The sequence below is a fragment of the Sciurus carolinensis genome, chromosome 7 (genome assembly GCF_902686445.1).
Source record: "Sciurus carolinensis chromosome 7, mSciCar1.2, whole genome shotgun sequence".
NCBI classification, from domain to species: domain Eukaryota; kingdom Metazoa; phylum Chordata; class Mammalia; order Rodentia; family Sciuridae; genus Sciurus; species Sciurus carolinensis.
In genome coordinates, this window is record NC_062219.1 from 102371366 (window position 1) to 102385200 (window position 13835).

At 38.7% G+C, this 13835-nt stretch overlaps 1 pseudogene; it reads right to left on the reverse strand.

Moving 5' to 3' along the window:
* Positions 1–11092: 11092 nt before the first annotated feature.
* Positions 11093–13337, reverse strand: LOC124989280 (inhibitor of growth protein 1-like; annotated as a pseudogene).
* Positions 13338–13835: the final 498 nt, after the last annotated feature.

Here is a 13835-nt window from a genome sequence, read left to right on the forward strand (position 1 = left end):
TAAGTACAACCTTCCAGGTAACAATGGTAACTAATAATTTTAATGTTTGGCATAAAATTAGCAGGACAAGACCCATTTAAAAAAACACTTTAACAAACTCAGTCATCTCTAAATCATATACATACAGCTCTATATACATGCTGGTGGTTTGCTTGTTTTTTGGTATCATGTCACTGCCGTCATGCTGACACCCAGTCCCTAGAGGATGGTCACAATCATTACATGATTTCTATGGACAAATTAGAACAGTTTGGATACCACTTAAATTGTTTCTAATTGGAGTCCAGAAGACAAGCCATGCTCAATATATAAAAATCATGTGACTGTGTATGTGTATGTAAGAATTTTATATTTTATATATTTGCAGAAATAAATGTTGTATGTATATACAAATATAGATTTGGAAATAATGCACACCTAAATATTCAAATTTGAACTTTCCAAATGGATTTTGTGGTATGGGTCAATATGACATTCACTTTACATAAGGACTTCTACAAGTAAGGCACATATTAATCTTTTTAAATTCATTAATATTTTCCCCATCTATTCTTTTGTGTAGACTAAAAAGTAATCACCATGCTTGTATGATAGACCCGGATTTAGTCAGGGGCATGAGAGACTTGGAGAAAGCTTGAAGCTAAACAGTTGCCTTGCTAAGTTTTTCAGTGACTGGTATATCTTGGTTTGGGCCTTCTTAACACACCTTGAGAACTTAGGTTCTATTCATCGTGTGACAAACTGTTGGGTAGACTATTAATTTTGGTCTTGACCTTTAGATATTATTTGCAATGCAGACGAGACCAGAATAAGGTCTGAAAGGCACATATGTAACTAATTCATTTAAAATATATTTAGAGAGCTGGAGATGTAGTTCAGTGGTAGAATATTTTGCATAGCATGTATAGGCCCTGGTTTCAATCCCCACCACTGAAAATCAATCATCAATCAATCACACAAGTGCACATTTAGACGCCACCAGTTCTCAAAAGCATTAAGCTCATTGCAGATGAATGTGAAAAATGCTGAACATCAATACTTTGTCACTGCTGTTTTTGCTGTTAGTTGCATGATAGCCAGGAGGGTATTTTGTATAATACAAATGACTAATTTGTTTCCCGACCATGTTAAACATATTAGACTCCATAATGTAATTGCTGTCATTCACAGTCTTAGTTAAATCCTAACCCACCTACGCTTCCTCATCCCCTTTGCTGGGTTTTTTTTCTGCATAGCATTGATCACCATCTGATACATCTTTATGTTTGTTTATTACTCATTTTCCTCTCTCCTACATACTCTCCAGGAGAACAGATGTCTTTGACCTCTTTATTTACTCCTTTGAGGAGTGGGATAACTGGGTCAAATGGTGTTTCCATTCCAAGTTTTCTGAGGAATTTTATACTGCTCTCCAGAGTGGTTGCACCAATTTGCAGTCTCACCTACAATGTATGAGGGTACCCTTTTTCCCCACATCCTTACCAACATTTATTGTTGCTTGATTCTTGATTGTGGCCATTTTGACTGGAGTGAGATGAAATCTCAGTGCAGTTTTAATTTGCATTTCTCTAACCGCTAGAGATGTTGAACATTTTTCCTATATTTGTTGGCCATTCATATTTCTTCTTCTGTGAAGTACCTTTTCAGTTTCTTTGACCATTTATTTATTGGGTTATTTGTTGTTTTGGTGTTAAGTTTTTGAGTTCTTTATATATCCCAGAGATTAATGCATAGCTTCTAACTTCTGAGTTTGGTTTCCATATGTGAAAAATAAAGGTTTTAGCAATCAATTCACAGAATTGATGTGGAGATTAGAGATAATATATGGAAAATGACTTTCCTTAGGTGCTCAAAAATTAGATAGTGGCTGTTATTTATCTAGATGTAAGGCAAGGATATATTCACCTATGGACACATTGGAAATACCCTACAATTCTAAGACAAATTCAGAAACCTATAGTTCCATTTTCAGAGGTTTATAGGAATTAGTACTATTGAAAAGAGTCCTTATTATAGATTAACTTAAGAGATAATTCTAATACTGTTCATCATATACAATTGGAGAGAGGGCTTCTGTTCTTAAGAGATGAATACATATGGAAATTTTTAAAGCTAGCTTTTTAAAGCATTTACTATGTACTAGGTTCTGTGTTGAGCATTATTTTCAGATATCTTCTTATTTAACCCATGTGATCATCATGTGCAGTAGTTACTATTATTATCCCCATCTTGTAGATTAAACAACTCAAAGAATTAGGTTATAACTTGTCCAGGCCATAGGACTTAGTAAGGAAAAAAAAAAAAAAGGCAAACTCTGGATCTGACTATAGACTCCTCATTCATTGAGCATGTCAGAATAACATTTAGTGTGAATGTGTTGAAGAGTGAGGGTCCACATGCAATCTAGAAGCATTCAAGATAGGCATAATAGGCATAAGCATTCTGTTCCACTACTATAAATTTATGGTAGAATTAGTCAGTTGACTCATATTAATATGAATCTGGACAGTAAATACTGGTAGCTATTAGGTAATCTAATAGGAATAACCATTTGTCTGATTCCAAAGTTCATTTTCAGATCTTGAACTCATAATGACTTCACCAAGATACAGGACACCACTAAGGCCACGATGGACCTAGGCACCCTGTCTCAGCTACAGTGACAGTGAGCTAATAGAGAAATCAAGAAAGAAGATTGGAATGTGTGTAGTAACAGTCAAAATATTAATACAGGAGTTGGATTCCTTCTGGAAAGAAGAATTTTTTTTTTTCAGTGCTGGGGATTGAACCCAAGGCTTTGTGTTTGCAAGCCAAACACTCTACCAACTGAGCTATCTCCCCAACCTTAAGAAATATTCTTGAAAGAAACAAAAGGACTTTGGCTTTAGAATGACTTGGTTTGAAAGCTCCATTATTCACTAGTCTTCAGGCTTGACTAAATTCTGAGAACCAATTCTTTTTCCTGTGAAAATTGGGCAAATACCTCTTATCCTGAAGGCTTGTACTGATGAACAGGCAAGGGTTTGTGGCAGTGATGGGACATTTTAGGCTTTGAGTAGGAATAACTTTTTCTATCAAAGCTACTTTTATGGCTTGGATACATGATGTCCCACAAAAGCTCATGTGTGAGAGAATGCAAGAATAGTCACAGGTGAAATGACTAAGTTATAAGAACCTTAACCTAATCAGTGGATTCATTCACTGATATGGATTAACTGGGTGGTAACTCTAGGCACATAGAGTGTGGCTGGAAGAAGCAGGCCACTGGGAAATGTGCTTTTGGGGTGGATATTTTGTCATTGGTGAGTATCCTGAGTTGCTTTCCTCCACCATGCCTTTGCCACGAAGTTCTGCCTTAGCTCAGGCCCAGAGCAATGGAGCTGGCCATTTAATGACTGAGCCTCTGAAACTATGAGATAAAATAACCTTTTTTCCTTTAAATTGTTCTTGTCAGCTCTTTTCTTCACAGTGATGAAAGAGTTGACCGCATAACTGCCCACATTATCTGCTAGGCCAGGGGTCAACACACTCTTTCTGTATAGGACCAGAGAGTAAATATTTTAGTCTTTGTAGGCCCATACAGACTTGGTCATAGCTATTCATTATCTGTCTCTCATTAGGTATGTAAATTTGGACCAGGGTTGTACATGAGTATTGCAATCAAATTGCAACACTGGGTTGGGCTTGTGGTTCAGTGGTAGAGCACTTGTCTAACATGTGTGAGGCATTGGGTTCGATTCTCAGCACAGCATGTAAATAAAATAGAGATCCACTGACAACTAAAAAAAAATTATATATATATATATATATATATATATGTTGCAACTACTAATAAATATCTCCTATAAACCTTATGTGCAAATACAAATCAGAAAGTTTCTTTGTACCTAATTCTGTTTAACCTAGAAGAAAATTTATGCTGGCTCTAAAAGGGTGTAAACTTTCCTCAAATCTATTCGGTTTTGTGGTCTCAGGAGTGAGCTGCCAGTATCTATACTTTTCTACTAGTCACAGAATATATCTTCTTTGTTGCATCACAAAGGAAAACTATTCCATGAATTCTGGTCAGAAAAACTATCAGAGAAAGTAAAGTATGTCCATATGCTTTATGATTTATTTAAAAAAACTTCTCTGAAGAAAATGTATCACCAACAGGTATAACTTGACTGTCCACTTTCAAAGAGCCTGTACATGTAAATCTGTTTGTGCAAGGCCTTCTCAGATGCAGCTAAAATACACCCCTACCTGAGGTCAACAGCAACTATAAAAAGCATCTTCTTTCTTCTTTTCTGTGACGAAGAGAAAGCAATGTCGCAGGGTCATAAAATGAAAAGAGACAGTTCTACTGTCCTTTAATGGCAACACTCACCATGAACCTACCGAGTGCCATTCATCCTGTAAAAGAACTTCAGGAAAGATCACCCCCATTTTATAATTAAAGATACTAGAACTCAAAGGGTTTAGACCCTCTGCCCAAGTTCATCCAAATGGCAGCTGATCAAGCTAGATTTAATCTCCTGGATTTCCCAGGTATGAATGAACATGCTCCTTACACCACACCAAGGTGCTCCTTACAAAGATTATGTTTAGATTATGTTCAAAATTTAAATGAGACTTTTGCCATTTGAACATGAGCTAACCTCAGTGAATGAGTTTGCACCTGTTAAAGAATCCTAAAATGATAATCCCAAGAGATCATATACATATATACATATACATAATACATACATATACACATATATATACATATATACCCCTAGCTGATATATATACACATACATATATATATATATATATACATACATATATGAGAGAGAAAGCATAAGCAAGCACCGAGGAACAAGGAGCAAGACCACCCTTAGATTCTTGCAAAAGGGGATCAACTTCCAATATTTACTTCTACCCATGATCCAATTCACAGGGTTGGAATTCTAAATGCCAAAGGGACATGCCCACATGTAGTCCAAAAGTTTCCCCCTATAATTATGCTCCAAATTGCCCAGGATCATGGAAGTGCCTGCTCAAAAATGGGGCCTGGTTGGTCTCATCCTTCCAAAGACAAAGCCTGCCACAGGCATGTGCACCTCTAGATCCAGTGGGAAGACAAAGGCAGCTTTTTGAAGAGGACCACTGAAGAGGTAGGACAGACTAGCTGAGGCCTTAACACATGTGTATGCAGCTCTGCTGGGCCTTTTGAATAGAGAAATGATATGTGGGACTTCATTCATACTTGTGTCCAGTCCTGTGTCTGAGGCAGGCATGACCACGGAAATTAGAATGTATGTAAGCAGAACAGGGAAATCTCTTTGCTAAGGGGAATGAGTAAAGAGCTGGCAGAATGAAAGAGCAATTCACATAAGTAACAAAATGACAAAGTAAGGAAGTCAAATTTAAAGTAATACAGAAACAGCAGCAAATCAACCCATCTAAACCCAAACCACATATACATTTTTGTAAACGAAAGCCATGTGAAAAAAGTGTTTTTTGAAAATTTTCCTGGGAAATCTCAATTACGTGGATCATGTTCTACTCGGCCTTTTAAAAGGAACTGTAATCCCCTAGCACTCTCGGCTTCACCTTGGCTGTAAGAGTGATTCCAGCAGTGGTCAGAAATGGAAAGGCTGACTGTGCAGTGAGGTCAGCAGCCACGTGTGGCGTGAGGAGCAGAGGCTTCATTACACTGGACTATAATTGGTTGGTAAAAATGCCAACAAACCAGGCTTGCAGCAAAAGAAGGGATCAGACTGAGCTCAGTAACTCAGCAGCAGAAGTCATATTAGCATTTCTGCATATTTGTGAGAAACGAAGTGCACGGCTTCTTATAAAACACACACAGACCCCTGGGGCAAAACAGTTTTGCATGTTGAATGTGTTTATTACTTTAAAATACACCCAGTTAATTAGCTTTGTGTGTGATTACAATTATATAGAAGAAACTATGCAAATAGGATGAAAACTGACATAAATCGAATGACAAAATAGTTGTCATTGGTTGTTGGACTATTTATTTCCAGGAGTAAATCCAGAAGTAATAATGGTCTGTTTGGTGAATGATACTGAAAATGGTACACAGAAGTAAAAGAAGCAAGGCAAAAACTCTACTTCAAGTCATATATAAAATGCATATTTTACATATGGGTTAATTATCAGATGGATTAATAAATGTCAGGTCTATTCAAGTAGTAGATAGAAAAAACCAGTGATAATCCATTTTATGATCTGGGGATGAGGAATTCTTTCCTAAATAAGAAGTAAAACTCACATGTCATGAAAACAATTGACAGACTTGAATACATAAAAATAGAACACTTCTGTAAACAAATTTTAAAAGTGAAAAGTAGGCTGGGAGGGAAATATCTGCAGCAAATATAATAGGCAGTGGATTAATCTTAAAAAGATAAGCAACCAAATACCTAATGGAGCAAAAGGATATAGTTAGGCAATCGTAAAAGAAAAAATACCTAAATCTGTTACATTAAAAAATAGTCATCCTCACCCATTCATTATGCCAACAAATTAAAACATCATTGAGGACAATTTGGAACACACTGGGTAGGTTAATGTTGAAATAATGATAAAACTGTTGTTTCAAGGTAGCTGGGAGAAGAGGCATTTTTATATGTAATGGCGGGAGCATTACCTATTGGAGGGCAATTTGAGAAGAGCTTTTTCAAGAACTCAGCAACTCCATATCTAGATGTCTGCTCTGTAGAACGACTTGTGCACATACCCACGAATAGGCACAATAAGCATTATCTGTAAAACTGAAAAAAATTGGAGTTAACTTGATATCCACTCAGGAAATAGATGAATTATGGTTTCACTCTGCTATGATGCAGTGTCCATCGGATGAACTAAGATAAACTAGATTATGGTGGCATGGACTCATCAGAAAGTAGCTTGTGATACAACATCTTTCACATGAGGGTAGATAGGGAATAGCTTAATTTTATTTTTAAAAATTCTCCACATATGTTAAGGGGGAGGAATTCTACTTTTTATTTTATAAACATGTTCACTGGTACAAATTTTATTACTATTGTATTTTTAAAACACTTTCTTAGCCGAAGTAGTGAAAACTAAGTCTACATCGATTCACTTCTCTGACTTTCCTGCCCTCACTAAGGCCTGAGCTCTAGCACCTCTACTCTGTTAACAAAAGATCCCTAAGAGCTTTTGTAAATAGCCATGTCTAGGATTCAACTCCAAACAGTCCAGTCAGAATCTGAGGGATCTGAAGGCATGGTCTGCAGACCAGCAGAACAAAGCATCCACAAACTTATTAGAAGTGCAGATCCTCAAGCCCCACTCTAGACCACTATCTTGAAATATGCATTTAAATGCTGTAGTCCCTCCTTATCCATGTTTCAATTTCTGTGGTTTCAGTGACCTGGATTTAACAGTGGTCTGAAAATACTAAATGGAAAGTTCCAGAAGTAAACAATTCATAAGTTTTAAATCACATGCTGTTCTGAGTAGTATGATGAAACTCATACCGTCTGACTCCATCTGCCCAGGTCATGAATCATTTCTTTTTCCAGCGTGTCCACACTGTATGTGCAACCTGCCCATTTGTCACCTAGGAATTGGTGGCTATCAGATTGACTGTTGCAGTATCCCTGTGCTTGCATTCAAGTAATCTTTTATTTTATTATTATAAGAATAGCCTCAGTGATACAAAGAAGGCACCGGGGCATAAAATATGGAAGGGCAGATTAACTCTGGTACCATGTGGCAACATTGTAGGGCATGTAGGAAAAACATCATGGTATATATAGGATTCAGTACAATCTGCAATTTCAGGCACCCCATGGCGGTCCTGGAACGTATCTCCTGAGATAAGTGGGGACTAATGTAATATCCCCCAGGTGACTTGTTTGCACATGAGCATTTGAGAAGTACTGATTATCCATTGATTGCCTATTTCACCTGGAATAAGTTATTTAATCTCTGTAAATTCCAGTTTCCTCAACTGTAAAAGGAAACTAATATATGTGAAGCTAAATGAGCTCATGTGTGTAAAGACCCCGGCCTGGTCATGTTAGGTACTACCTCAATGGTGGTTTTTATGATGGTGACTCCCTCAAACTGTGTGTCTAAAAAAGTGGAGCCTAACGTGATTAACATCCACTTACCACCTCACCAGATAATCCTGTATGCTCTGTTCTCTGTAAGGTACACAGTTGGACGCTCAAGAGGCACAGAAAGCTCGCTTTGAGAGAGCTACTCTCCAGTTCACCCATGTGCTTCTTCTCCTAGAAGTTCAAGTTTGTGTTTACTTCCAGTCAGCTGAGTGTGCTTCCTGCTGTTTATGCCAATAGTACTCGTTACTGAATTATATAACCTAATTAAATATTATGTAAACCAATGAAATGTCTATATAAAGAGTGGTCCAGGGCTGGGTTTGTGATACAGTGCTTACCTGGCATGTGTGAGGCACTGTGTTCGATCCTCAGCACCACATAAAAATAAGTAAATCAATCAATAAATAAAAGTTATTGTGTCCAGCTACAACTTAAAAAAATAAAAATAAAAGAATGGTCCTTTCTCTGAAACACTACATTGAACGTTTTCCTAAGACCTGGTAAATCCAGTTTCTAAAAATGGGTGTGGATGAGACAACTGGAAAAGACAAAAGAAATCATATACATTCATAAGTACATTGAGTTTGCTTTTTGAGTTTCTTAAAATTTTTGATCCAATGTACAGAAAACAAAATCGGAACATAATTTTATGGTTGAACTTAAAAAGAGATCTGTTTATCTGTTCACACAAAAGGTCTTGGCTCTACATCAGAAGATTGGGGATGAATATATGTTTATGTTTTGTGTTAAAATAAAATGGTTCACATATGGGTAAGCATCTCCTTTTAAGATTTCCCATATGGTCTGGTTACTAAAAGTTTGGAGAGCAATAGGGTACCAAAAGAAACTGTCATCTCCTCCCAACCTCTCCTTCTTGACATAGTCCTTATATAGAGTCTCAAGCAGCTCTTCCAGTCAGTCTTTGGTGTTAAATGTCCTGCAGCCCCCTTTAGTCTTAAGGGATGTCTTATTTAGTAATTAAAATGTTCAGCTTAGTGTAATAATCGAATTTCAAAATTTTTTCCTATCCAGGCCAGAACTCTGGGATCTTGGGAGTAAGGAAAAGGGACACTTAAGCATGATGGGGAAGCAAAGATGGAGTGAGGCTTGCCTTGGACAGACATCTGTCTGGTCTCTGGGCCCAGGGGCGGGGAGGGCGATTGCATCTGCTGGACCACGCAAGGTGAGCTGAGAAGACAGACGAGGCGCAGACAAGGAGGAGGTGAGGTGGTGGTGTGGACAACCTTTCAAGGACTGAGTATGTGGGAGCCTGACGGGCCCAGCTAGAATAGCCATCCTTTGCCGCCCCAGAGCGGGCCACACAGCCTTCCTTAGTTCTTATCACATGTGAAGAACGCTTTTCTGACATTTTTGTGCTTTTATATTCATCTCAAAACACAATTCTTAATTCAGGACGTGGAAGGTACTTCTGTGTTGCTTTCGAGAGCAGTTAGTCTTCCTCTCTTTCCAGTCACTTTCCCTATTGAAACATGGATACCTTGCTACACATTACCTCCACGGTTCGGTATGGAAAAGACCGCTTTTCTTTTGTTCCACCTTTCAACACAGAAAGAAGTCCTTAAGATGCAATTATTCTGCCGACTTCTCCAGGAAGAAAAAAGCAACTGATATGAATCTTCTGCTGCAATATCTTAATTATCAAGAAATTATATTTGCAAGCTAAAGGCTGATGTTTAATTTGAAACAGTTCCTATTTGAGAATTCTTTCCTTTTGCTCCAAACAAGAAGACTAAATAAATGGGAAATATGAATGACTTTAGAGTTTTTAAAAAATTTCTTCCAGTTTTGGCTACTGTTATGATAAGCAATAGAGAATGCAGCAGTAAATTCCAAGTATCTATTGTAATTCGGAAAGAAAGAGATGTTTAAAAGTTTACATATATCTCTAAATCCTGGTTCATCTTGTGAAAAAGATTTACTGGATGGAAATAAAGGTTGAGTTTTGCAGTTAACCCTTTGATGTGATAAAGAAGCATAAAGACAATATATCAAGATTGATTTCATATCTGAATAAACTTAAAGAGATTCTGTACAAATACATATTTTTACATGTGTAAATCCACATTTTTTTATGAAAGGAGGGAGTTTTCTCCTGTAGAAAGAAGTTGTTGTTGACTTTTTCAAAAGCCTTGGGACACTTGCTATTTTAAAATTTTTTCATTCTTCTACAAAAGAACCAGATTGTATAACAGTTAACTCTGTGAATGTCTGCTTACATTAGTTAAAAGCAAACAACACAGTTTGAGTTCAGTGATAGAACCCTATTCACTTCCCTGAGGGGTTGCTTTATTATAGTTTTAGTCATCCTGTTTTATGGAGTCATATAACACATTAGACTTAGTTTTCCACGTGGCCAAAGCTGGAAGAAAAGTAGCATGAAAAGTTTTTTAGTTAAGAAGGTGTGATGGACCCTATAGTATGATCTGTCTTCAACTTTGGACATAGAAGGGTAGAAGAAAAAATGAGAATTTTTCGTCTAACTCCTTTCTCCTAAGAAAAAGAAACTAAAATGTCTTATGTAGCACCATCTGAGTTTTTTGGGATTTTACATTACATAGTTCCATTTTTTATGAAGTTGTATGTGACTTTTCCTTCAACCCAGATGGGACTTGGACTTATTTTTCTAGGTAGTAGGTGTAATGCTGAACTGAAAAGGCTGAGACCCAGGTCATTTCCCCAGTTGGAATTGGACTTTCTCACCAGCAAATGCCTTTCTCAGAAGTAATGTTCCCAATCCTGTGGGTATGTCATTGTTGATTTTTAAAAAATCCAGGATCTGAGAAAAAGTCTCAGATAAGAAAAATAGTTCCATGTGTACCGTGAAAACAAAAGGCCAAGAGAATCACTGCCATCCCCATGACGGGAATGGTGCCTTTTCTGACATTCCTTGAAAATACACCTTTGACCATCGTCACACCTCAACACAGGCGGCAATGTAACAAATACCCCGGCTGATTCTGTTCTCCCTACTAGTCAATGTCCCCAAACTACCTGTTGTATGTTCTCTCTTTTTTGGACTTCTCCAATGCTTGCCCATCATTTTCTCACTTCCCCCAGATACTTGGGACAGTACCACTTGCCCTTTGGGTTATGATTGAGTCCCACACACAAGAAGTGGAACCATTTGATGGGGACTCGTCATTGTCGCCACCTATCATTTCGCCACAGGAGACCCGATTGCGTAAACCACAGGTGGGCTGGTTTGGGTCAATGGGAAGGTCTGGAGGCCGGGGTGCGGGGGTGGGGATGGTTCCCTCTGCGCTTTGGCCTTGGAGCATTTTTTCTTCTTCGAGGTCTTTGCTTTCTTCTCCTTGGGTGTTCCTGAGGTGATGTCATCGTGGTCATGATCCTTAGATGCGTTTTCTGGATTCTCATTGTTGTGCTGTTGTCCAGAACGCTTGTTATTCCGCTTTTCTGCCTGTGTGATTGTTTCATTCTTTGGCTTATCCTGGTCATCTTTGCCTCCATTGCCAGTGGTGTCAATGATCTCTCGACATGCCTCAAAGAGTTCCGCATGCCTATCCACTTGTCTGGTCCCAAGAAGAAGCGTGGATTTTGTGTTTGGTTCATTACAGATGGAGAAGAAATTCAGGGTTTAGAAAGAAACTCAAGAAATAGGGATCTTACTTTTTCCCCCTCCTTTAACAGTTTATTATATGATGAACAGACTGTAGTGGAAACCTCTTCTTGCTTCCAAATAAAGAGAAACATTGTAAAAAACAACAAACAAACAAAAACATGGTGGGTATCTCTTCAGTGCCTTCTCCCACTAGCTACCTCTCCAACCCCTTCAGGGTTGAGCCCAGGGCAGGGGGTTAGGCACTGGCAGTCTTCCATGAATGGCACTGTCCATATTCAATCATCAACTTTCCAGTTTGAGTAAATCTCCAGCAGGGCCTTTTGGAGGCAGGGACTGCTTCTCAAGAGGGCTCCAGGCCAGGTCGCCTCAGTAGACCCACACAACTAAGAAATTCCCATATCCTGGTCCCACAGTTGGTGAAAATACAGCTTGCTCCGAATGCCCCATCCCAGTCACTTTTCTCTTTGTTGTTTAGTACTTGCAGTTTTAGCCATAATAACTTGCCTCTTAACAGAGTCAGACACCCAGGGTTTCCAAATACAGTTGTATGTAAGTGAATGTAAGTGGTTTATCCATGTGAATGGTTCAGTGTACAACCTGAACAGCCATACTCAGAGTTCAGACACTAGTCCACTGAATTCCAGAGGACACACATCAGACTCCTCAAGTGACTCCCACAGAGTCTTTCCCACTTGGATTAAGAAGAGTGGAAGCATAACTCTCTCCTTGCCAAAAGAAAAGAAATGCCACAGTTCTCCAAGTACTTTGACCACAGGATTCTTTCTCTTTGATCTCTTTAACCTCTTGTCACCTTCTTGGCCCTTGTTTTCCTTTCCAGTTAGCTTTCTGTGTTAGGAATTCCAAGGTTAGCATGGCACGAAGTGAGTTTTCTCCAAGCCCTTCAAACTGCAATGAAATTATGTGGCCATCAGTGGGTGACCACGCCTTGCTAATGCTAGCGAGGGCCGAAGAGCGGGAGTTGCAGACACCAGTGCCTAACCCAGGCCTGGGTTTTTCTGTTTTGTTACTGTGGGCAATGTTAAAAACAATTATTTCCAACCTTTAAAAATTAGGATATTTTACATGAAAAGCTGATTTTCCTGTTTGACTTGAAATTATAATGTAGAAATTAGAATCTTTGTCTACATTCTGGGCCTGAATTCCTGCAGGTCAAGAGACAATTAAAATGATGTATCTCTGTACTCTGTGATAACAAACACTTTTGAAGGGACCCTGAAATTGTAGAGCAGTGTCCAGTATTAAGATAGATCACACAAATAAGATAGGTAAATTTAAATAACTTCAAAAAGATTATCCTGGAAGTAAAAGCCAAACTTTTACTTTTTTCTCATTGAGGACTCCCAGATTCCTAAGAATGCAATGCAGATTCCTCCCCCTGTTGAATGGAATCCTCTTGGTCACCTGGAGATATTCTCAAAATCTTTCTGGACCATGCCAAACATCATCTCCTGTGCTGGCACTTCATCAGCTTCCTCAGACCCACCATCCCCTATGTTCCCATTTTCTGATTATGTAGTCATTGTTCATTTATCTCCACAATTAGGCTGCAAATAATTTGAAGGGAAAAGGTTAATTTACAGTTTGTTCCCAGTATCAGAGCCGTAGTAGCTGATTAATGCTTGTTTAATCATCCTTCAGGTCTTACGCTGAAGTTGTATTCTCTGAAGAAAACTCCTGACTCACCCGACTTTACCAGAAGGCCTCTTATACCTCTCAAAATGTGAAAGACTTCTCATTCATAGTGTCATAATGGTGGTGAATAGTTTTGCAGAAGTGATTTGTTTATCTACCTGATCCCTCAGGCAGGAACTCTGTCTCCCTATTCCCCTTATGCATTCACTCCTCTTCCTAGTACAATTAGTGTCCGGTAGCTACACGCCAAAGGTCGGATGACTCATTTGTAACTGTCCTGGGTTACGAGCACCCAGAATAATAGTTCTGCCCCTGTTGTTTTCTCCTACACTCTCATCACTACTTTCTGCCTATCTGCATCTGTAAGTTCCCTGAGGAAAGACCTGTGCCCCTTTTATTTACCCTGGTGTGTCCAGTCGGTGCCTAACCCAGTTCCTGTGTGTAGGACATCTGTGCAGCACTCTGACCCCTCTAGACCCCACCTTCCACTCCAGCCT